General features: G+C 41.0%; 1 protein-coding gene and 1 long non-coding RNA gene across 4 annotated transcripts in view; one reads left to right on the top strand and one right to left on the bottom strand.

Moving 5' to 3' along the window:
• SATB1 (SATB homeobox 1) overlaps nt 1–13,652 on the bottom strand; it is a 91,885-nt gene extending 78,233 nt beyond the window's left edge. Inside the window, exon 1 of one of the 2 annotated variants that reach the window (XM_032685302.1) lies at nt 13,379–13,652. The gene's annotated coding sequence lies outside the window, so the exon portion shown is untranslated. The remainder of the gene's footprint in view (nt 1–13,378) is intronic. The other variant, XM_032685264.1, reaches the window with a different exon arrangement.
• Nucleotides 13,566–19,472, top strand: LOC116785582. Of its 2 annotated transcripts, XR_004356596.1 has the most exons (3): nt 13,636–13,726; nt 14,732–14,917; nt 18,200–19,472. It is a non-coding gene; the product is annotated as an uncharacterized LOC116785582 (long non-coding RNA). The 2 variants fall into 2 exon arrangements; XR_004356595.1 differs by having other exon boundaries at nt 13,566–13,726; nt 14,732–19,472.
• Nucleotides 19,473–20,078: the final 606 nt, after the last annotated feature.

The raw sequence follows: 20,078 nt of genomic DNA, 5'->3' as shown, positions 1-20,078 counted from the left end.
TGTGGCCATTTGGGTGACTCTTAAGCACCTGTGCTGGAGGTGATGCAGAGAAGCGCAAGGGCCAGGGGACTGTTAGGAAACTCCCTTTGGTGGGCATCTGAATGCCTTTCCCCCACTGCAAGGGGTGATTGGTGCACATCTGTGGTTACTGGTAACTGCTAGACAGCAAGGCAATGAAAATACCAATCTGTGGCTTTCTGAAGGTAAACATCTATGGCCGAAAGGTGAATGACTTCTTGGTGGGCTTGTGCCTAACTGCCATGTGGGTTGGACAGAATTGTGGGTGAAGGGGAAGGATGCGCCCTACTGTCTTATCCCACAACTACCTGTGCAAACCTCAGCACAGTCACTGCTGCTGTGCCAATGCAGTCCTGCAGCCCTACAAGTTTCGCACCTCTGACTGAAGTTGTTTTTGTCTCCTCAGACTGACTTCCCCTTTGCTTTGCCCTGAGCAACAATAGTTGCCTGACACTGCTCGAACGCTTTAACCAACCTGACTGCAGCAATCTCAATTTACATATGACCCAAGAGTGTGATGCACACCAATGCGAATCACAGCATTCTGCAACATCCCCCACGCTGAACTCAAAACTTACATACCAACCTAGATTTTTTGAGTGCAACCTGCCCCAGCCTGGATAGGATGCCTGTCAAAAAGCAAAAGTGCTATGAAATGAAATTCATAGCACTGAAAGGCATCGCACACAAGCTGTCGTCCCCTCTCACATTTTGCATGAGCAATTTCTGCTCGTTTGTGTTCTCTCACACACCATGTCCTGAAACAGTTACGTAAAATGAATATTTAACTTACGATAGTCAGCTGTATTGAACTGCACTTAATTGCTTATTAAGTGAAGTAAATTATCCTTACCTTATTCGTCAGAGGTGAAAAACCTACATATATGGCTACATGTAGTGCATTCATTAGTTTACAGACCCCAACCCCCCTGGGAAGTATCAGATATCTACACAGTGTCCCATGGTGCACTACTTTGTAGTTGGATGTCTCAGCTAGCTTGCAGATATGTAAAATCATATACAAACAGACATCTCCCTATTGATTGCCTCTGTGACGAGGCTCGTTTACTCCTGCAAACATTATCTGCAATGTACTTCAATCACGGAATCTTTTTTTAAAAACAGAGTTTAATAAGAATATGCAAAATGTGGGTTTGGATAAAACAAGCTGCTTTTACTCAAACTACCGCACCATTTTGTGCAAGTCGTTTCACACCTGTGTGTCTATTTTGACTAGGACACTTGTACAAGTGAAGTATATACATACTTTTGCAGATGTGACCGCAAGAGTTATTTCAGTTCACCCCTTGGTGAGTCACAGAGAGGCAAACTGATGAAAGAAAATTAAGGAGTAAAACCCAACAAAAACGTTTGGCATGGTGAAGGGTGAACGAGACCGCTAATGAGGACAGCAAGTCTTTTACCTCTGGTTGCCACAAGAAATCTTAGCTGCCTAGAATTTTAACAGAGATGTGCCCACTTTCCCATCAAAGATCACAGCAATGAATATTAATGGTTAATTACATATATCTTACTCTGTAGTTGCAGTGTCTCTGCCTGCTACGTGGACAAACTTGAGTTCACTGCCTATCTGTAGTAGGACATGAACTCCCACAAACACTATCTATATGTTATTTAATATAAGCCAATATGTTTTATGACTGTGGATTTCACAACTACTTCAAATAATAAGCTTCCAACTTTAAAAAAAGCATTTTGGGGACCATGTCCTCTTCCATCCTTAGAACCTATACTAGAACCTTGATGAGTCATGCTCGTAATTTCCATGTGGCAACTGCAGCCAACTACTTCCACAAAACAGAACAAATAAAAAAATGCAATGGAACTTTTATATAATTATATTTAATGCAATTAGGCAGCTGGAAGAAAGGAGGAGAGTTGGTGTCTTAGGATCAGTCAAGTTACCTCTGTCATAAGTGTATGTTCAGCAGGTCACTAATTTCACAGCTTTCTCCCCACAGTTATAATTTTAAGGTCTTTCCTAAGAAGATGTTTAATATGGGACATGGGGAGATGAAAAAAAGTGGTTCCTGTTGAAACTCTGATCATCACAGCACTAGATAACTCCCAGGCATGAGACAGGCATATAATTGTTACCTAAAAGAAGAGTCAGTTGATAAGTGGTTATTTTAGGGATGTGTCTGAATAGAAGCTCTTTTAATTTAACAGTATGTAAACCATGATCCTGGACATATAAATCCATAGATCCAGTTATTTTTACTGGCTAAGAGCAAAGGTACAGCAAGTTATCTCCAAAGTGGTTTGCAATGTTGTTGACTGATTCTGCTTTTTTCCAGTTCCTGACTCATTTTCCATCACTTGTATGCTGATAGGAATACAGAAATTTGATCGAACAGTTCTGGATAAGCATGAATTTCACACAGCCCAAGAAAAGCTGTGCATTATGGTAGAAAACATCTGAACCACTGCACTTATCTCTGCAGAGGGTTATTCAAGCATTATTATCTACAGCTTAGATGTTCCTGTTGCTGAACTCAAACCACAGTGATTTCTTACATAGGAATACTTCATCAACAGAAGAATCATCTCCTTCATTGACCTGATAGTATGAATAAAAATCTACTGATACAAACTGAAAACATGGAAGAGTTTTAAGTGTAAGGAAATGGTTAGAACTGATTGATGACTTAACTATGTCAGACTTTCATTATGAAACACAAAACCACATGAAATGTCCTATTTCCAGTTTCATTATTAACTCAGAACTCTGCCCAGGTTCTGCTACACTTTTTCTAAGGTTCAAAACCTTTAAACTAAAACTGTGCATCTAATTACAGCCAAACTTGACAGGAGTCAATATTCATTGTACATAAAATACATGCAAAATGTGTGGTTGTGGTGTAAAACAAATTGAAAGTTGGTGGTTTTGGCCGAATTAGCTTTTTCTTCTAGGGCTCCTTCCAATCTCAATCTCAGATGATTCCACAATAACAAAGACAAAATGAATGAGTCTTTCACAGTTCTTTTCAGGAACGATTAGCTGTTAATATTCACAGCTCTTTTAAGGAACAACGTACCTGTTAATATTCAGGCACTAACTAAAAAAAGGTTTAGCATATGCAGTGTCACTAAGATAAAGGTCATTTATACATATGTCAGAGTATGCTTAGTTTAAGGCAAACAAGATAAAGCAAAACCAAATCACTTCAAAATGTCACTCCAAGCACCCTGTACATGTTCAACATACTTGTTCTGATTTAGGAAAAAACAACAAAAAATAAATGAGAAATTAACAAAAATGTATTCATATATTTAATGTATCATTTGCTAAAACAACAACGTTTCTAGAGTTCCTGCTAAGTGGCTACAATGGAAACAAACTGAGATGGAAAGCAGCAGTTGGGAACCCAGTAGAATACAATATTTTTAGGGCAAAATTTGCTTAATATTTGGGATAGTAATTTATACTCATGAAAGCACTTGAAGGAAATGCCTGAACAAGTGTGTAAAATTAGTTCCTGCATTAAATACCAAAATTTTTACTGAAAGATCTCTTCTCTATAGTTTGCTTCTGGCAGGTTATACTACAAACTCTTTCCCATATTAGATTTTTTCCTTCACAAATATTGGTAAGATGCTCACAAGAAGTTTTGGAATATTCTGCTCATGAAAAAGATGCAGTGCATTCTCTCAACTTATTTTTCCTTTATAGGTATACAGATGGAAAATCTCTCTGCACCACATCTGCAAATATGCCACTTCCAAGGTGGGTGGAGCCAAGTGAGAAAATGCTCCAAATTATTGCAATCATAGAAAAGTAATGTCCAAATTAATTTACCCCCATGTTTTTGAAACATGGGACACCTTCAAATATAAGAATTGCTCAATTTGCTGCCAGGAATGAGCTACACAGAAACCCTGCCATCTCACATCTAAACCCATGCTTAAAGTTCTTTTAGATATTTCTGTGTAAAAAAGAGAAAGAAAACATATTCAACCCTTCATTTACTTAATACTAAGTGGTCATTGCTGTGGCCATGTCACAAAGTGTTATTGTCTTTTTCACTTGATTTAGGTCTATGAAACTCTTCCCATGGCCAAAAGAAATATTATGCCCAGTCCATACTGAACTTTTTAATAAAAAGCAGTAAAGCAATCTACTTCATGGTCAAATGATAGAAAGCAATTTAATTAATGCCTTTGGAGGGAACGCCTACATAAGTATCACAATCACAAGAATGTGTGTATATGCATATATGCATATATATGCCCAACCTCAGTCTATCCTGTTGCTTTAATGTCATAACACTATAGGCCATGAGCAGCTGAAGGCAAAAGTGAACTCCTCTAATTTTAAATATCGTGCTGACTCAATTTTAAGGTTAAATGACATTGTGTAAGTTATTAGAAGATTAAATGCTGGCTTCATCACAAGACCATTTAGCCCTAGAAAAAGCAGGCAGTATAGAGATGCTCACAGACAAACAAATTAAAAATAGTAAGTTATGAACAGAGGAAAATAAGTTTATGCCACACCGACAAAACCAAAAAGAAACAAAAAACCCAAGCCCAAAAAGCAAAACACACAAAGACGCATGAAAAGCAGTATGCTATGTTAGATGTTTATCTATACATAAGAGACAGGTGTCACAAAAACAAAACAAAAAAATCATGAAGCTAAAGAGAAACTTTAACTCACCAGTTTCCATCTGTTATATCTGAATTCATGCATAATTGATTATCCATGACTGGTAAGTTCTTTTTTTTCACTAGCCTAACACAGTTTTCTAAACATTATGTGTTAAATCACCACCAAAGTAAAGGGTGTTTGAGAAACCGTAAGGGCAGAATAAAAATTTTTTAATGAAAAATAACATGTCAGTTAATAATAGAGCTGACCTATGTTTAAGAGAGAAATTTTAATCATGTGCATATTAAATATTAATAACCTATTCTGTTATTGTTATAATAAGGTTAAGTAAGCTTCTCCATGCTTAAGGAAAGAGAAAAAGTAGGAATATATAACAGTGAAAAAAAAGCGCTGAGAAGCAGAGACATAAGGAAAATGTGTCAACAATAAACAAGAGGAAATGAGAAAGAAGGAAAAGATGAAGGTGGAAACTAATCTCTATGTGTCATTATGACTGCCAGAGTACTGGCAAAGAAGCAGCATCCTTTTATTTCAATTTTAATCATTTCTGAATTTTAATACCCTGCTCCTTTTGTAATTCTCCTGGCATTCCCTATATGCATCCATCCCAGCCAAAACACCAGTGTAAATTAAATGGCACACAACCACACCACTGATGTAGTTCTCCCAGTAGAACCAACTGAGTGACCAAAAAGCAGAGAAGGTATGACTACTTTGTGTCCCTGTAGACCACTGGCCAATTAAGTGACTTAATGTTCTTCAATTCCTTTAATTTTGAAAAGAAGGGCAGTGGTTAGGTAACCCAGCAATACAGAGCCATTAAAAAAAAATAAAGCAAGCCAGTAGTAATACAATAATCAGTGACCATCAGGGCCTGGAAAAATGAGTTTGCTCTCACTGGCACTAAGGAGCATCACATGATTATTTAATTACAGCTCTAATTTTTGTCTTGTGGATGGCAACATATCAACAATTAATAGGGCAAATAGAGGAGACTGCATTTTTAAAGAGACAGGACCTATATGAAATAGTGCTTGGTAATGCAATTTATCAGACAGTATAATGCTTCTTACGGCATATCTGTCATCCTGCCAAATATATAAAGAAATTCTACTGGTTCAATTCTCTTGCATGGTATCTATAAAATTCTTCTGGAATGCTTAGAAAACAATAACTACACCTGTGAGTATCCTAATTATCATTTTAAGTGGCAATGCAGAAGTCAGTTACTTGTAGGACTTGCAGCCCAAATAAAGTAGTGGAACCACAAGTTTCAAATATAAACATGTTATTATAAAATTATCTTAAAAAGATTATAGCAAAATTCATCAGGAACGGCAAAAAGGATTATGGATTCAGTGAGTCAAGTGAAGAGAAAAAAAAGAAAAAGAAAGTCAACAAAATACAGTCAATGGGACAGAGACTGATTTCGACTGATTGATTTGACTGTGAGATTTTCTTGCGAAGGATACCGAAACTAGGGCCTCAACACCAATATTGAACCATTCCTGCACAGGACTTCTAGATAAGAAACGAAAAACAAGACCTAAAAGAAGACATATGACACATACGATCGACTGAAAAGCTCTGCTCTAAAACGGTTGGATGCGGTCTCCATTGTGCCTCATCCTGCAATGACGGCAGTGCAAAATCTAGGAACTGTGGAAGAGCATTTTTCACATTTAGGGGAATCTGCAAATGTATCACAAGAAAAACTAATTTTCTCCACCTTCTTGCACTTTTCCACAGCAATGTGTGGACCAAGCTATAAATCCCATAAATTAACATTATCCAGTATGTGTTTCAGACAATACTCATTATCTGACATAGGAAAAGCAGGCCCCAAATTTCCTCCCAGCAATAAGCTGTACGTGTGAAAAACCTACCAATCTACTCTTGGATTTTTTTTTTAATCTTACTTCTCAATATAAAACTTAAACAGCTTTTTCGTTTAATAGTCAAAAATCTATCCTTTAAACAAGTAAAGAAATGCTGAGTTTGGGCCCTTGCACAGAAAAAAACCCCCACTGCTAAGCAGCAGTTCAAGTATTATTGCAAAAAGTGTGACTACAGAAGCAGTACTATTACAATAAATGCCCCATTCCTCCCAAAAATCATGTCAAATTAAGTTGTTTTCATTGAAGACATGAACATTCTGGATTGGAGATCTTAATCTATAATCTTAAAAAGAAAGCTGGCAAGCAAGAGCTTGTATGTAAAAGTAAATATCATTCTTTTTATGCACTGGTTACTACACAGATAACATGTCTTACAAAGACTGTAATTAAATGTCTAGTGCAGAAGTAACACTAAAAAGCATACAGTATTATTATATTACAATGAATCCTTAGAAGCTAAAACTGTCATTTTTAAGTTTTAAGATGCCTTTAATTATTCTTGAGACTTCTTACATTTATCAAGGAAGCCCACCTATGATGAAAAGCGTCAATAATTTAAAATCTTTTTAAGACTGCTCTCCACAAAAATATTAATTTAATCTTTGATTATGAACATTTTAAAACTCGCTGTGCAATTTCTCCCCACTTCATTTTTTGCCTTTGGTCTTTCTGTGAGTTTTTGTGCATGCACGCTCTCTCCCACTCTCCTCTCCTCTCTTTCTGTCTTTTATTTAATGTAATAGAATTAGGAATTCAGGGCATGTATGATATTTAGAATTTTTCTCCTGTTCATTGAAAATGTTTTTAATTACCCGACTGTTATGACCAGACATATATTCTAAGTGCAGTTACTGAAAAGGATATACCTTTGTTGCACCTTTGCATGTGGGTTTGAGTTCAGAGCAGCAATTCTTGGCACTTGTGCTGAAAATGTTTTCCACTCTAGGACTGATCTACAAATGCAAAGAATTACTTAATCCTTCGGTGTTCTATGAAACAAATATATTACTAATTTTATAGCTAAGTAAATAAACCATATTAAAGCATATTAAAGGCCACATTTGTAGAAGAATAGTGCGTGGCAGCTTCCTTTTCTTTCATCTGAAGTTGTGATTACTGAGCATTTTCAAAATCAAGGTCATAGCATTAAGGATGGCAAACACAGCATGGACAGTTATGAACCCAAAATCACACATTTTTGTCAGGGCTGAAACCAGAACCAGGAGTCCAGACACTAGAAAAAAATACAAGACAGTCCTCCAAGCATATGTGAACTCAGTGCATCACCACTTTGTCTAGTGAGCAGCAAGTGGAATGACCCACAAATGATTGCTGCTGGCCAAATAAATCCTGTCAGAGCAGGATCCTGGGAAGATGAGATGCACTCGAGGTTTAAAGCACCTCCCTTATCTCCTCAGGTCATATCATGTCATAATGTCCCAAGGCAAAGATAGAGCAGATAGTCGCTGGAAGTTATGTAAGGCCAACACAGCTGATAGATGTGGCCCATCCTGATGTTCTGCACCCAGGTGCAGCTGGGGTGACTGAGGCCCATCTGCAGGCAAGCAGACTCTTCTGCCTATCTAACCTGCAGTTCACAACAGAGAAGCACAAGGTGGCGAGAGCTAACTCCTGTGAGCCTACAGCTGGGGAGAGGTGTCACCAGCAATGCTTTACAACAACTCACAGAGCAGAGCTAGCATAGGCTCCAGTGAAAGGAAGTCAAGAAGAGTCCTAATTCCCAGCATACACAGATGCGCAGTGTCTCACAGGACAACCAGTCTCCACAGAGATCACTGTGTTGGTGTTCCAAATAAATAGCTAAGAGGTGGACCTTGGCATAAATACTAAGTGTTAGTGTGTTTCTCAGCCCATCTGAACACCTAACACTGATACCCTACAAAAACTGTAAAAACGAAGGTTTACCAACCTCTGCAGTGACACACCAGTGTGGATGGGAGCAAAGTCAGGCCCAACAAGTTTAAAAGGAAATATTTACTCTTCAGACAGTGCCTGAGGTATGTTACTACACTCTACTCTACTATTACGACTACATTGCATTGCCATTCCTACTACACTGCACCAGATAACACAGATTAAGAGTAGATTACAGCTGGTACAGGGCACGAGGACCAGAGCAGAACATATGTACAAGATCAGTACTGACAAGTCTCCTTAAAATTAATCTTTATCAAGACTTATACCTACTGAGAGCAATGCAGTGCAGAAACCATTAGAAAGTAGACATTTGCAAAGCAACAGAATGGATACCAATTAAGTAATGAAGGGCTGGTGATAACTGTGGTTAACTTAGATGCCACAGGATGGCAAATATTCAAAAACACCAACATTTTTGAAGGAAATTTAGTATTATTAGTGTATCCTTTATACATTATAGTATATCCTTTTGGAAGTGACAGTTAAAAGCTATGGTCAGGGTTGTTGAGAGTTAAGGATACCACTGCCACGGGAACTGACAAACAAGTCAACTTAATGTTAAGTAATAATTTCAGAATCTGAGGAAAAAATGGACCTCTCATGTAGAGGTTATTAATGTAATTCTCCAACAGAGAATTTAGGGAAGCTTTCTGCAAACTATGGGTTATTCTGACTACAGTTATCTTCAGTTCAAACGCCAGGTATGTGGATGCATTAGTCCAAGATTAAAAGTAATATCAACAGGGCTTTCTGACATAGACTTTATAAAGTTGCAGAATTTCAGTATAACAGGCAGTAAGAACAGTAAGTTACTCTTTAACCGTCAAACTGTTTTACTTTTTTTTTTTTTTTTTTTTTTAGAATCAGTAGCAACTTTGTGACAACTAAAGTTTAAAAAATGCACTTGATTGCATAGTGACAGATTTGCAGAACATTTTTCATCACACACACATATGTGCTTTCAGTTATTAATAAAATGCTTCTGCCCTTAATCTGCCATTGCCTGAATATACAATTTCAGTGTCTTGGATAGACAAATACTGTTAAGGAATTCTGTTTTCCCTGTTTGAGATGTAATTCAATTACACCAAGTAAAACAGAATACTATGTCTTTAAAACTGGCTTCGGCATGCCACAGAAAGGAGTACCGAATCACTTTTCTGTTAAGTTCCTCTTGGACTGGAATGATAACAAAACTTTCTTCTCTTCTTCACCCCCCCCCCTTCGTTTTTTTACTCATTTTAAACAAGGAAGAGCCAGCAGCCCTGGGTAACACCACAGGTAGATATTAAACTGGAGACAGCCATTATTTAGTGGCGACAGGAATATAAATACATGCACTAACCTATAAGCTGGTGTTTACTTCAGGAAAGTAAGTCATATTTTTTCCTCTGATTGCCGTGCTGTCAGTTTAATGCAGCGTAAATAAACAGTAGGTGCATGATAGCTTTAAGTAGAAAGTGTTCATTCCACAAGAGGAGCAGATTACTGAAGCCTGATGCCTATAACGGCAAAAGCAGAACTTCCATTTTACCTGAAAATATAGCCTTCCATGCTAAGAGACTTGTGGCTTTTCTATTAAATTAATTTGTCAGAATTCTATGAAAAATATTATGTACTCAAAGAACTTTACCAAAAACATTCATTTTTGCAGCCCTCAACTTGAACCATTTGAAAAAAACAAAAGCCAATCACTCCTCTGTAATTTCATCATCTCAGTGCTCTAAATGAAAGCTTTATATAATCAACCTAATATAACAGAAAATAAAATGATATATAGAATTGCCTATACTTTGAGTTATTTTGTTCTTATAAATATATTCCCTGACTGAAAGTAAAAAAATTCCCCTTTGGAAAAAGCAATGATGTCTGAGAAGATTGTATATACACTCTACATCTATTAACATAAATTATAAGAAAGTAAAACGTTCCAGATGTGTTTAAACTGTTGTAGAAGGAAAGTTTGTGGCTTCATTGGTTATATATTAAATATATCTAGAGAGAGCAATGGCAGTTATACACAAGAAGGCAATAAAATGCTTCACTAGAGTCTATGTTAAAATACCATAGTTCCTAGAAATATGACTAAAATATTTCAGAAGTCATATTTCCTCAATTTTTAATTCAGAAATCTGCTTTTAATATCTTTTTCTATATATTACATGCTATTTTGTTAATAAAATATTCTTGATTTTTTTTCCCCCAATACAGCTGGAAACCTAAAGGATTACTTCAAATCTCTCCGACAATACTTAGATTAAAAAATAGATGACAATAAAAAGGTGACAATACTTCCAAAAATTGAATAGTTGATACATGTAAAAGATTTGGTCGTTTGTTTTTTAACAAGAACATCAGACTTCAGCTGATTGTCTTCTAAATGGCAGTAAACCCCTCTCTAGCTCAAACCTGAAATGCAGGAGAAACCTCTGTAAGAGGTTTTTGTGCTGCGGGGGTGGATTTGTCCATGTCCCCAGCAGGGCTGAACGTGGTGGTCGGTGCCTGTGGGATGCTGGCAGGGCTGCAGGAACGGCTGCAGGTAGGGCTGGCGCTGCCTGTCCTGCCTTGGGAAGCACATGAACAGAGGGCAGGTGCTCATCCGCTGACCTGCTGGGCCTACGCTGCAAACCAAAAAGGTGTCCTGCTCACATACAAGGTGGGGCAGTCTCTCTCTGCTTTTCATGCTGCCAAAGCACTATATCCCATCAGCGAGTTACAGATCGACTCTGCTTTACAGTGTTTTCTTAGGAGCACAGCAGCAGGTTAGGAATCATGAGAATCACTAAAATAACAGGCAAGGGGAAACTGCAAGAGTTACTTTCCTATTTAAAGTATTAAGAAAAAAGAATATAAAAAGGAAATGGACAGTTTTTCAAAGTGCACGCACAAAAAGCATTTCATTTAAATATTTTTTGTTCCAGTAAACTCTTTTGCATACAAAGGACTTATTTATTACATATTTGGACTTGTGGGAAAAAGGGAAGGAATGCACTGATTCCTGAAATAACTCTACAGTCTTTTTGGAGACTTTGCTCTTCTGTGCTCTTGTTCTACTCTGAACAGTTTTATTCCAGGGACGGAGGAATTCCTTGGAGTCAGTTGTTTCTTTTCCACTAGCTGTATTCAGGAGTGGGCATACATAGCATACTAGCCAGTGATTTTAATTTCTCCTCTGTTGCCTTATTATGTGTGTGCGTTGTCTGTTCAGACGCATGCTTATACGTGAACACGCATTTTCTGTCTGCTCATTTTTTTACCTACTCTATGTTATTTCACATTTCCATGGAAAACCATTGCTTCAACTTGAAAAAGCAAGGTACTACTAACAATAATCTCAAATAGAAAGTGAATTAGAAAATTAGTGTATGTATAAAACATATTAAAGAGCATATAGGAGTACGGGACTGAAGAGAGCACTCTCAAATTCTACAAATAGTGCTGCAGAGTAATTAGAAGATAGAAACTGCGGTGAACATCCTACATTCATGTCTATACACTCTACACTTACAGTTTCAAGTTGTTTTTGAATAGTGCGCCTGATTTGACACATTTCTATCTGGTGATTGTGTTAAATGCTTGAAGAGACAGTGAAATATCCAAGCATTCCTTGTGCTAACTACAGCTGAAATTTTACACTTATTGTAACCTTTTCTAACAATGTGAGAAAAACAGAGTAAATATATTAAATTTGTTTCACAACAGATGCTTAGGTTGTTAATATTTAAGATGCCTATTCATGCTATTCCTGTCTGCACATTTGTCAAAAATGTAAGCTTGAATGCTAATGTTTGCCAGCAGACTACAGCAGACAAATATACGAATACACTGTACCAAAATAATATAAAGTAGAAATAAAGGGCTGCTGCTAACTCCCACCCAAGCAGCACGGACCAGAATGAAAGGGCACCTCCAGATCACATGCCCTGGAGTCTCTGCATCTGAATTTGAGAATTATTTTCTCAGAAGTGCCGCGCTCATTTGGATGGACGAAAACCAACGGAGAGCTTTCCTCAGTTTAAACTCATTTCAGCTCAGGAGCTGGTGCAAAGTGTTTCAGCAAACTTGCATTTTAGCGAAGTTTCTCTCGCAGTCAGAGAAAGCTGGAGACTGGCAGAGGGAAACTCCGGGTCGGGCAGGTGCCTGTCAGGAGCGCTCCCCCGGGCAGCCGGCAGGGACGGCGACAAAGGGGCGAGGGTTTAGCAAAACCTCGGGTGGCGGGTTCGGAGAAGGAGCGGAAAAATCAAAGATAAAATCCTGGAGCACAGAGGCGAGCGAGTTCCTGGCACTGCTCCCCGTGACAGCGGCAGCGCCGGGTCGCGCCGCGGGCGGGCGGGGGGAATGTGCCACCCACTGCCACGGGCGCGCCCCCGGCTGGGCCAGCCGCCGCCGCTCGGCCGACGGGCAACCCCGGCGCCCCGCGGAAGCACCACCCCGCGACCCCCACCCGGCTTCCCGCGACCCCCCAGCCCGCTCCGAGCCGCCGCTTCGCCCCGCACCGCTCGCCGTCGGGGGCGCCGCCGCCCCGTACCCACCGCTGCCGGGAGGCGCGCGGGGCCGGGTGAGAACTTTGCCAAACTTCTACGTTTTGGGTTTTTTTCCCCCTCTGCCACCCATTCCCCCTGCTCTCCCTGTGCCGGTGGTGGATGAGGCGGCAGCGGAGCGGAACGGGGCCGGCGAGCGCCAGCGGCGCGGCGGCAGGTGTGAGCCCGTGCCGGCCGAGTAGCTCCTGCAGCGGCAGCGCCGAGCGGAGCCACCCGCCCCGCGCCTCCCCCCGCCCGCCCTCTCGTGCCGGCACCGCCGGCCTCGGTAAATCAGCGCGGCGGGTGCCCCCGGCACGGCCCCGTCCCCCCCGTCCCCGAGGAGCGACGCCGAAGGAGCGGGACCGACTCACTCATGGGAGCGCGGCGGGCGAGGCCGGCGACACCTCCGGCTTCCGAGGCGCCGGCGAAGTTAATTGCACTGAAGTTCAAGTTGTCTTTTCACCCATCAGGAGTGGGCGTTTAAAGGAAGGAGAGCGAGGAGGAGGAGGGGGAGGGGTAGGGGGGAGAGTCTCTCTCGCTCGCTCGCTCTCGCGCACATACACACAGGCACACACACACACACGCACACAGGCACACGCATGCACGCGCGCACACACACACACACAGGCACACACACACGCACGCACCCGCCTGCTCGGCTGCGCTTCCGAGCTGCCTCAGCAAGGAGGAGCCCGGACGGAAAACACCAGGGCAGCAAGGTACCGGCGTGGGGCAGCCCTGCCTCTGCCTGCGTGTCTGTGCGGTGTGCGTGCGCGTGTGTGTGTGTGTATATGTGTGTGTGTGTGTGTGTGTGTGTGTGTGCCCGCGTTCCCCCCGCCCGCTGTCTCGCACGGCCCCTCCGGGCGGGGAGGTGCGCGCTGCCCCCGGGGAGGGGGCGGCGGTGCCGTCGGGGCAGCGCGGCCGCGGGAGGCCGGTCCGACTGGGGCCGGGGGACTGCGAGCCCTGCGCCGCCGCTCGGCTCCACGCCTGCTGCTTCCTGCCTGCGCGGCGGCGGTGGGGGGTGGGGGGGGGGGAAAGAACCGAGCAGCGGCTGGAACGCGGAGGTAGCGTGTGTCTGTGTGTGTGTGCGCGGCGTCTCCTCCTCTCCGGCGGCTCCCGGCCCCGCGTGGCGGTGGGGCTGACTTGGTGGAAGTCCCGAGGGGTGGGGGTGTGCGAGTGTCCATCCCTACCGCCCCCCATGCCCCGCCGCCGTGCGACTCGGGTCGGAACCCTCCGCCGTCCCCGCACTGCCTTCCCCCGGCACCGCGCCCCCGGCCCTCTCTCCGCCCTCCTCGGCCCCCGGTTTCCCCCTTCTCTCCATCTTTCCCCTACTCCTTTATTTCCAGACCTGCCCCCGCGCCGCTACTCCCAGCGCCCTGGCGGCTGCCCCTTTCGGGCAGGCAGTGCCCCACGGCCACCCGCGATTTGAAGTAGCTGAGGGAGCGATGCTCCGCGACCGCGCTGGCGGCCTTTCAGGGTTGGGGATGCGTCCCCCGGAGGCCTCTGCCCGCCCAGTACCTCCGCTTCCCCATCGGGCCGGGAGCGGGGTCGGGTCCCGCCGCTCATCACCCCTGGTGCTCCTGACTGGTGTTTCACCCGGCACCACATGCTCCTCGGTAACGCTGTTTGAGAATTGCCTTTATTCGTGAAACTTCTCCTTGGGGAAGTACTTGTTCTCTTTTCTTTTGTTTTTAAGACCTTCTTCTCCCTCTTCGTCGATGCAGGATTTGGAAGCAGAGTTCCTGGAGAAGGACCCTGGCAATGAGTGCACGTTTCCCTGAAAGCTGAGGCTGTTTCTTATTCCCTAGGAGACTGAGAAGAGAGGGGGCCCCGGATGTCAGCCCAGTCTCCGTTTTTTATTTGTCTCGACTTTGAGGCAGATTTCCTCTTTCAGCTCTGGGAACTGACAGGTACAATTCCTGTAGGCACCTTTGCATGTCTCATAAACAAGACCAAGGCCAAGAAGTTGATAAGTCAGTGCTTTTCCTAGTTAACCAGCGGTTTGCCCTTCTATTAATTGCTATTAGAAAGTTAACCTTGTAGCTCAGTTATTGAATAATCATTAATCCATGGAGGATACACAAGCCCAAAGGTTAATAATAGGAATAGCAATTAATAATATTGACCTTGCCAGTGGGAAGAGTATTTTTGTCATAGTTATTAAAAGGCACTCCTATTTGTACTGTGTACAGTGGTGCAAATTTGGACCCAGTATGCTGAGTACCAAATTAATGCAACAACACCAGAAATTAATTTACCCCATTATCTCCATGTTATCAGTCCTCTGACTTTTTCTCCCTTTAAAACATATCATTCACTACTCTCAGTTTAGATAGAAATGCTAGGTCTTTAATCAATTCTGACATTTCCACTAGAAAATAACATCAAGCTCACTTACACAGATAAAAATTTATTTGCCTGCAGCTGATTTGTTGTAGTGCTTTGGACCTATTCATTTCTCAGAGAGAATTTAGCGTTCTATGGTCTTTTGATACTATGGGGTAATAAATAGGAAATCAGTACAAAGGGGACATTCTCACTTTTATAAGTCCAACTCCCCCCTCCCTAGAGCTGCCTCCTCACAGAGCTACTCAGACTGACTGACTGACTAACCTGCATCTTCTGTTGTCAAAGATCCATCTCCTTTATTTTGTATCACATTTCTGACTAGCTGGTCAGTAAGCCCTAATAATAATCATGTTTCATGTCTCAGAAATCTAATAGTCAAGTTACTCATTGTTACAAATTGCAGCTAAGCTATGTGGGTTAGTCGCGTTATCCCTACTTTAAAGGCAGGGAAACTGAAACAGGAAAATTAACACATTTGCCTGAGGCTACACATGGATTTAAGAGCAGATCCAGGACTGGAACTGAATTTAGACCAAGCTCCCTCTTAAAGATTCTTAAGTGTGCTATGGAAAATGCTTCTTTAAAAAAGAAATGTAATGTAAACCTTATTTTTCATCAATTTTGTACATTAGTCAAAATACATTTTTTTTTTTAGCTCACATTTCCTTTTGTAAAGATAAGATTTATCCAGCTTTAAAAAAAAAGTGTGGTGGTACCTTTCAAGTACATAGGCCAGTTTACTTTGGAAAAAAATATTTAACATGAGATTGTGAGCAGTAATGGGAACAGAATTGCTTGTTATTAGGCTACTGTAAACAATATTTTCTGAATGTTACGGTATAGTTACAGGTCAACAAAACATAATGAGAAGTCCAGCATTAGTATAGGTAAGGTGCTCTTGCTTACCTAGTGTGCATCAGTTTTCACTATAATGCACTTTCAGTGCTTTCAGTATCAAAATACTTAGCATGGGTCTAAACACTGAAAAACATATGGGACAACCATATATTGTGTTTGAGAGTTATGTACCAAGTCATGTCATTCATGTCACTGAAGCAAGACATATATTGCTTGCCCTTTAGCTGTGACATGTCATGAAAGCTGTATGCTATGACTGAGCACAGATGGCATGCCTAAAAAGCAGGCATACAATATAACTTTCCTGTTACTGACACGTAGACATTTCCTCTTCCTCAGTGTCCACCCCTAGATGTTTGCTTGCCCAGCCTTCTACAGGAACTATAGAAAGTCCTGCTCATCCTGCTCTTCCCTGGTGCCTGGAATTGTACAGTCAAAACCCTATACAGAATAAGTGTTGGCTTTTTTTTTTTTAATTTTTTTTTATTTATGCTGACAGCTCCATTCTGAGCATTTTTAGAGTCCTGATTTGAGGGAAGTGGGTGCAGATCTCATTCAAATAGTCATTCTCCAATACCATTAGCATTACCTGCCAAAAATGAAAGTGGCATATGAATCACAATAAGCTACTCATAAATTTGTGGATTTAGAACCTGCCAAGGAAAGATATACATGAGATTTCAAAGTCCCACCAGTTGCAGGGACTTTGAATAGTATGTAAAAGTACGTTTATCCAAAGGCCGTCTTATTGATGACCCATTCTGTAAGGGTTACAGACATAAGCGATTCCAGGGAAGGGTAATACTAACTGAAAATATTTCTGTTCTCATCTTTCACTTACAAGTGAGATAGTGAAAGTGATGAATCTGCTAATTGTAACTATGTCAGAGACCTTTCCTGAGGTGCTCCTTATTGAAGTGCTACTGTGACTCTTGTGTGAGAAGAGCTTTAAAATCCTCTGGGAAATATCCCAGTTGCTTTCCAGTTCCTTTCAGACATGTAAATATCTTTATGTTTAGACATGAGTAGAGAGGGGTGGAAAACGAAGTTCAGCGAGGAGTAGAATGGGGTTAAAAGCATCCACGTAGATCCAGGAACCAAATATATACGTGTCTTTTTTTTTTTTTCTCTATCTGATGTTAGCTGGGAAAATGAAATGCTCATTATCAAGAAGAAACACTGCATAAATGTGTGGATACTTGAGATTTATGTTTACCCATGATTGACAGAGAAGGCCATCTTCTGCCTGAAATTACAGATGAGCAACAGAACTCTCAGTAATGCTCAGATACTTATGTTGTTCTCAAGTAATATATACATTACCAAGTATGGTTTGTTTCCAGCTCGTAGTATATGAATAATGCTATATGAGTGAAAAACACTACATGCCACCTAGCATGCCCTACGATTGTTTGCTTTTTTCGTGGTTTGCTTTAAGCTAAGCACATAAGAAACTGAAAATAACATTTGGGTCTTTTTTTCCTTCTTAACATAAAAAACCCACAGCCAAGGTTTTGTAAACTATTTATATGTTGTTACTTGTGAAACATAACAAAGAAACCTGCATACTAGCATGGTCTACACATAGATGTCTCAGCTGGTTGTTGAAATGTTAAGACGTGGTTTGAGTAACTGTGTTCCAACCGGTTATAAGCATTACCTGTTGTAGATGAAAATGGTAGTGAACAAATACAACCATGCATTGTAGCCTTCTGTGCATATTTTAGGTGCAAGTGGCCATTATCAGCAGTACCTCAACCTTGTCTGGTGTTCCGTCTCGCTATTGACTCAGTGGAAGGTAGTCAGACTTTTTCTGAATGTATCGTCAGGGTATTTCTGCAGTCTTGATTATTCTACTCTTTGTTGGTTAGACACCAATCTCCCAAGCTTAGGCCTATGCCACCTCACTATCTGAATGTCTCTCCTGAAAATTTGTTTTCTGAAATGGGAATCTTGTCAGTAATAACAAATTCATCTGTCTCCAGACTGGCTTAAGTGTCCTCCAATCACTTAGTGAAGACCTGTGTTTTCCAGCCTTGATGCTACACAGTACCTCAGTCCATTCAGCTTCTCTCCAAGACGGTAACTACTTTCTGTTCCACATCTCACAAGATCTTTGGATTACTTAAAAAAATAAGCTGCATCCTGTAGATTTCCTCTTAAAACTTCTCTTTAGGAAAAAAATCAACTTATTGTGCGTACATCAGTGATATGAAACTCACTTCTGTTTTGTCTGACTGCTCTCTCCATCTTCTGTCAGTCTAAAAAGTGCAATTTTTTAAAGGATTGAAGGAGTTATATTAATATTTGTGTGAACCATTTTTCCTGCTCATTGTCTGTTCTTCTTTTCTCCTTCCCCTCGGTGTCTGGTTCATCTTGGCTGCTTTTAAAAATTCTGTTGCCTCTAGTGAGGGACTGCCAGATTAAACCAGTGAAGAGAAACCAGGTGACTGTCTACTTTTATGAATATAGGTTGTGTATAATAAATTCAGGTTTTACATCTATGCAAATTAAATCATCATATGATTCTGACTACATGCATTTTTTATCAAATATGGCATATATTTCATGAATTACATTTCACTTGTAGTCATGTTGCAATTTTAAATACCTAACTAGGAGTTACAAGGTGTGTCACTAGGTCTTGGTAAATAGGTTTACAAACACAGAAGAAATAGAAGAAATTTACCTTTTTTCTTGTATTCCTGGTAAGTTCAGTGAAAAAGTTTTTCCTGCTATAGGTGATAATATTAAACATCTCACATACTGTTTGTCTTTAGAGACAAAAATACATTTTGTTACTAGAAATGTAGAGATTTTGTAGGGGCCTAAACAGAACATGGCCAGAATGAGGAAGTTTTAAAGCAACATGTCTTTGGTCTGGAGTTTATAGCATCTAGTTAGTAGGGCTTTTTGCTAATGTTTCTATCATGGAGTGGAAGTCAAATGTCAAAATAAACTTTTTACTTCTGCAAAATTATATATTCACCTTGGGAATATTGTGAAGTGAAAATAGGATTTAGCAAAATTCTTTCTATGGGATTTATCGACAGACAGGGCAGTTTTAGTGTCAAGCCCTAAGCCTTGCAATATGATTCCCAGCCATAGGTGCACCATACTTTGAATAATCAGTCTGTCAGCTGAGCTATGACAAGGATTATGCTGTGAAGGTAACAACTCAATGCTTTCCATGTCAACTCTCTTTGGTAATTGCTGCTGTTTTTTTCTTAAATAAAAAGATATTTTGGTGACCACAAATATGTCTCTGTCAATACTTGTGTTTTGATCAATAAGAGGATCTGGATGGTGTGAAATGTGAGACTCAGTTGGAATTGAAACATTTGAACAAACAGCTGTGATTCACAAAACCTCTGCTAAGCAGTTGCCTAAACCTCAAAGCACTACGTTTGCCTGTCATGATTCATGCCTTGGAGTTAGTTCCTTTTCCACCTGTGGCTCCCAAGTGGCTTTTAAGGAGTGTTCATGCCCACCCAAGTCCTCTGGACATCAGTACCGCGATATTCTTCCACTCAAGTGTCCTGGTCATCTTGGCCTCCTGGTCACTACTGGAGTGTGCCCAGATTCCCTGACGTGCAGCAGTGTCACAGCAGTAATGATAGGACTTATTCCCAGGACTATTTTTACTTTTTTTTTTTTTTTTTTTTTGAGGGGGATGTTTTGTGTATTCCACAACAATTTAACATAGTGAAGACAGAAATAATCCCGAGAAAACTCACTGTGTGCCCCAGCCCTGGGAATAACCTAAACATTAGATTATGATCTTGAATTCATTTGTGCTCAAGGGCACTGTTTCAGCAGAAGGGTCGAGACTGCCTCTTCTAAAATAACCATCAGCCTGGTGGT

This window comes from Chiroxiphia lanceolata, chromosome 1 (genome assembly GCF_009829145.1).
Source record: "Chiroxiphia lanceolata isolate bChiLan1 chromosome 1, bChiLan1.pri, whole genome shotgun sequence".
Taxonomy (NCBI): domain Eukaryota; kingdom Metazoa; phylum Chordata; class Aves; order Passeriformes; family Pipridae; genus Chiroxiphia; species Chiroxiphia lanceolata.
Note: the sequence above shows the minus strand (reverse complement) of the source record. Positions and strands in the feature narration are given on the sequence as shown.